The sequence below is a fragment of the Microtus ochrogaster genome, linkage group LG4 (assembly GCF_000317375.1).
Source record: "Microtus ochrogaster isolate Prairie Vole_2 linkage group LG4, MicOch1.0, whole genome shotgun sequence".
NCBI classification, from domain to species: domain Eukaryota; kingdom Metazoa; phylum Chordata; class Mammalia; order Rodentia; family Cricetidae; genus Microtus; species Microtus ochrogaster.
Window position 1 is genome coordinate 8,043,296 of NC_022030.1, and position 5,625 is coordinate 8,048,920.

General features: G+C 48.4%; 1 protein-coding gene across 1 annotated transcript in view; it reads left to right on the top strand.

Annotated features, from left to right (window-relative positions):
- Positions 1–3,605: 3,605 nt before the first annotated feature.
- The window catches only part of Tnfaip3 (TNF alpha induced protein 3), a 15,214-nt gene continuing 13,194 nt past the window's right edge, over positions 3,606–5,625 (top strand). The window contains exon 1 of the mRNA XM_005360971.3: positions 3,606–3,845. The gene's annotated coding sequence lies outside the window, so the exon portion shown is untranslated. The remainder of the gene's footprint in view (positions 3,846–5,625) is intronic.

Below are 5,625 nucleotides of genomic sequence, written 5' to 3' on the forward strand. Positions count from 1 at the left end.
CGAAGGAACGAAGGAACGAAGGAAGGAAGGAAGGAACGAAGGAAGGAACGAAGGAAGGAACGAAGGAACGAAGGAACGAAGGAAGGAAGGAAGGACCTTAAGTGCGCTTGGGCTGAGCCCACACCCGCTGCTCGTCACATTCTCATTTGTCTTCCTTTAATGAAATTTCAACTGTTCCTCCTGTTTTGTTCAGTGTTTGTTGTTTCTGTTTGCTTGTTTGTTTGTTTGTAGAGGCCCCAAAATGTGAGCCTATTTCCATGTTGACCAAAGGTCAGAGAGTTGGAATCTACCTCTATTCCTTCAAGGTTATTGTGTTTCTACCTCAAACAAAGGTCCCACCTAGATTTACTTCAGAGAGTTCTTACTCTCAAGGTTATTGTCCTCAGGTGTGGCTAATATTCAGCCCTTGTATTTCAAGAATAGAGAAGTAGATCTGTTTCTACCTCAAACAAAAGTCTAAGGATTCTTTGTGGAGACAACATTGGATTCCACCCTGGGAGTGGTTTGCTACAGATTGTTTTGTTCTAGGGGGTGTGAGCAGACTTGTTTTGTTCTAGCAACAGAATGTTTAACTATGAAAGAAGCCAGAGACTTTCAATTGGTATGCTCATTTCCTTGAGTCATGTTAATGCAGTTTTTTGTCTTACTCCTACCTTTTGGGGTCAGAGGTATTTAAACCAAATGGAAATTAAACACGGGTGAATTTCAGTACTCACTGGAATTCCCTCCCAAAACTATCCTATGTTTCTCCGTTTCATTATTTTTATTCGCGTCTTCATATTCTTTACTATATTTCTAAATCTACCCTGGCAAGAGATATTTTTGTCGAGGCTGGTCCCCAACACTTATGAAGCCCACACAGGTCTTTAACTATGTTGCTAATGATGACCTTGATCTCCTGATCCTCCAACATCCATCCACCTTCCCCCAGTTCAGGAGTTACAGCAGGACCCTGAGATCCCCACTATCTTAGGATCTTTATCTCTTTCATGGTGTGGTTCAAAGACACAAGGCTGCAGGCATACTCACACAGTTTACATCCTGGAGACCAGCCGTCAGCCATAGCACAAATGCTGGCACACAGTAGAAGTGGCACAGAACTCGGGGTTCTAAGAGCCTTCTTTCTGCACACCTAGAATTCCTCTCTCCAATAGAGACTTTTCTTCTACCACGGGTCCACTACTTGTTCATAAATATTCCTAGCTTTTGGCAGAGCCCGAGCATCTTGACAGCATCGACAGCAGAAATCTTTATGGCTCCCCTTTGTTTCAATGCATTCTTCACTGGGTTTTAGATCTCCCATTTCCCCCCAAACGTGGCACTCTGGACACTCATCCTTCTATCCTTTCCTTCTGATTCCCCAGGAAGACACTTCTTACCATTATTGTCCATATATTCAGAGAGGGAAAGCTAATTGTGCACACAAAAGTGCCCTGAAAGATAGTCAAAGCTAGGAAGTATGCTCTCCCCCATCCCCAACTTGCTTTTCTGGAACAGGAAGTCTGGGGGAAGTTGGAGGAGGCTGGGAGGGCTGGTGGGGAGGTGGGGGATTGAGACGCATTCCTAAGCTGCACAGCAGAGCTGTAGAAAAATGGAAAAGGCAGCAAACCCCCCCTCCTGCATCCATCCCACCAATCACAAACCTTGGCAGGCAAGATGGTGAAGCGGTTCTATGGGGACAGTGGTAGTGACAGGCATGAACTTGGCCTTCCAGGTTTGTTAATCTTCCTTATTGAATCCCCAGCTCAGCGAAGGAGCCAGGATGGGCACAGGACACTGCTGGACTAGAGAAGGAGCTGCCTGAGATAACAGCCTGCTGCTTCTGTTTGCAGAGCAGGGCCTGGGAGGGTGGTCTGAGGATTAATGTTCTATGCCTGGTGCTTTTTTTTTTTTTTCCTGTCTGGTGTCTTTTATCACCTCAGTATGCCTGGGAGGTTTCCTGAGGGTGGAGCTCACATCTACTGTAGCTAGGTTGCTGTATTTATCAAAGGGATTCCTAGGCTTCAGATGATCACGTGGTTAATCCTCTCTTGTGGGCTTTGGAACAAGACAGACCTGGTTCCAAAGGCTGCCAGGCCACTGTGAACATGAGGCTTAAGCTCTCTAAACTTCATTAAAAATAATAATAATAATAATAAAAACATACCTGAGCCTATAATAAATACTTCAGGAATGCCATTTTAGATTACTACCACTGTTTAGGTGTGGACAGCTGCAAACATCTGTGAATATGAGGACAAATACCAGGTTTTAAAGAAACTGGAGTGGGGTCGTTCATTAGCCAAGAAAGAATTGGACCAGTCCTGAGACAGTGGCCAGTACCCTCGCTCCAAGTCTTTCTTTACCCAACAAAAAGTGCCACTGTGCCCTGTCACTTAGCCCAGTCACCGCTGGGGAGAAGAACACACCTTTCTGGTTCCAACGTGCAACACCTGGCCTGGCAGTCTGACAAACATACCGAAAGTCACAACTGCACGGAGGAGCATTTCTGTCTGGTTTGCGCTTTCTTTTCTAGGAATCCTGCCAAGGGGACCCAAAAGGGAAAACTCCAAAACAGAAAAACCATCTCGGCCTCTCGCGGCAGAACGCAAGCCCCTCTGTCCACGTGAGGCAATGCTCTTTCCCTCCCAGAGAAAAAGGCAGACACGAGGATCCTGTGTTGGTTTCTTTGGGCGAACTAATCTCAAGCCAGCTAAACAACACCTAAGAAAGCCTGGAGACTCATGGGGAAAGACGGCAAATAAACTCGGAGCAATTTCTAAACTAAAATGCTCCTTGGAGCTCCGAAATAAAGGAGAAATGGAGTGGAGGGGTGTGTGTGTGTGTGTGTGTGTGTGTGTAGTGTGGATTTAATTCTCTCTGAAATTGACCTTAGAACAAGTGGATGTGTGTGTGTGTGTGTGTGTGTGTGTGTGTGTGTGTATGTGTGTATAGGGTGGATTTAATTCTCTCTGAAATTGACCATCTAGCGAGTGGATGGGTGTGTGTCTGTGTGTGTGTCTGTGTGTGTGTGTAGTGTGAATTTAATTCTCTTTGAAATTGACCTTGTTCCTATAACTCAGAAGCTTCAGGACCGCAGGATGTGAAGTTTCTGTGCAACGCACTCAGCCTGAAGCTTGGGCATGGGGAACCCTGCTGCTTTTCCTCGCAATCCCCTCCGGGATCCTGCCGAGGGCTCTCAGAAGTTCTCATCACGTGAGCAGCCCTGACTTCAAAGCCGGCCTCAGGCCTGTGGTTCTGGGTGTCCGGGTGGTTTTTAGGGTTTTCTTTCTCTCTAATTTCCCTTCTTTTTTCACAGCTATTTTCTTCAGAAAAGAGGCTATAAAAAAAAAAAAAAAAGAACCTATTGCATTTCCAGTTCCCATCACCGCGATTTCCACATGGATGTGACGTGGAGGCCAGCTTCCGAAATGCCCAGGTGACTCACGCGGGGACACCCCGGGGCGGGACCCAGGAGTTTCTTCGGGCGGGGCGGGGACAGCCTCGAGCGCCCTCTGCCGGCCATCCGAGCGCCACGCGGGCGTCACGTGACTGGAAAGTCCCTCGGAAATCCCCTGTGGCTGGAGCCACACATACAACTGAAAGGCAAAAAAAGGGAACTGCCCAGTCTGCTGCCTTCGCGCCGGAGGAGTGCCACGGGCTTTGAGGCCGCGGGGGCGGAGCGGCGAGTCAGGCCGCCGACAGACGTGCACACCCCCGGCCAGACAGCGAGCCCGATCGGGCGTCCATGGGGCTCAGCCTCGGCCCGACCCCCACCCGGACCCGGATCGCGACCCTCAGCTGCGGCGAGCGCAGTGATTGACCGCGGGCCACTTGGGCTCCAGGGCACCGTGCGACTCCAAGAGGTGAGCGGCGTTCGGGCTGAGGGGTGCACGGCCAGCAGGATGCGGGGTGCACGGCCAGCGGGGTGCATGGCCAGCCAGATTCGGGGTGCATCGCCAGCCCGGTGTGGGTCTGCCTGGCTCCGGCTTTGCACGGCTCCTGGGACGAGGGTATGGTTGACCAGAGCTGAGGTCCCGGTGCCAGGTGTTAGTTAGGTGACAGCCCTGGGTTTCTCCAACCGACTTGTAAGCTGTTCCTTTCCGGTCCTGCAGGGTGACATAAGGTGCAGTTGGCTGATGAATAGTCATCCCTTGGGTCCCTAGGTCGTGCGGTCGTGGGTGATTTGCTTCTTCTCTTTTTTTCTCTTGGGAATCAAGTGCAGCATGCATATAGGCACGTAGACCTCGCAAAATCGCGCTGGGAGTTTTATCCCATATTGTACATAACCAGCCCAACGGGGGATGGGTTTCTCAGAGGCCACCTAATCCGACTTGGAGGCTTCAGTCATGGAACCTTCCGGGGACAGCTTCCTCAGACTTAGAGATCTGGCGGGGAGGGGGTGGATGTTGGGGGAATGCTGTGAGATTGTCGTCCCTAGTTGCAGCAATGTAAGAAGAGTATGCATGCAGAAATGGGTCTCTGGCTTGCTTGTTGGGGGCTCCACTTTAGAGGGCACGTTATACTCCCTTCTGCAGGCCGACCCCACACTCAGACTGTGGTTGTCAGTCCAGCTCGTCCCACATCCTGCCACCTGGCCTCTCAGGAAAGCTGAGGTATTAAGGGCTCTTTTTGGAGCGCGCTTTGTTTTGAGTTCTCCTGGTCTCTGATCTTTCTTTGGAAAGCTAGTCTGGTCAAGTGTCTGGGGGCACCCTTTGGAGCTGAGTATTGTTAATTAGTCTTCTGTCCCAGATTATTCAGCAGCCAATCAGGTCTCCATTCTCATTGTCTGAGATACTTTTTGGACCTTTGAAATTTTTTGCATGTTTTTTTTTTGTTTTTTTTTTTTTTTTTGGAGGGGTACTTCCCAACAATTGCCTGAGGTATATCTGTTGATAAATAATACATAAGTTTCCACATCGCAAACAAAACAAAACAAAAATCTGCTCAGAGTGGAAAAATAAAACCCGGGGAAAGACTTTGATGAGTAAGTTCTGTAGAATCTTATTGATCCTGTGACAAAAATTGGGAAATTTGTCTGTCAAGCAGTGAGGTAACAAATATATTTTTAAAAGTTAAGGGTGGTGCTGTAATTTTTTTTTTTACCCATAAGACACTACAATAATGTCAGGAAAATTTATTCTCTAAATGTGGGGGAAGTCCAAGAACTGGAAACTTGAGCCGTGGTTTAGGTTTGTTTTAAAGAACTTTTCCACGCCTTGCCAGGCAGTTTATGAATGGGATCGCAGGGGGGCTAGCAAATGGTGCCATTTGCATGTCTTGCGTATGGTTTAAGGCCCCCACCGTTTTTAGACATGTGATAAAAGATCTCTAGTGTAGGACAATCAGAAAAACAGAACGAGATGCAACTCACAGATGGAAAGTCTTCCTACCTCCTTGTTTGGTACTGAGCGCCGCTGTTGGATACTACAAGGAGATGGGCACAGGAAACAGAAAGATTTGGCTTCTAGGCAGAGCTAAGACTGTGGCTCCTGGGCCCGAGATAGGCCTTGCCTTCATTGCCTAAGCTGCAAACCTAGTGCTGTGTGATATCAAGGTTGGAAGTAAAGTCATAGTTTAGCTATAGCATGAAGCACAGGGATTGGCCTTAAGTAAGTGGCCTGGTATTGGCTGCATGGATGGGTG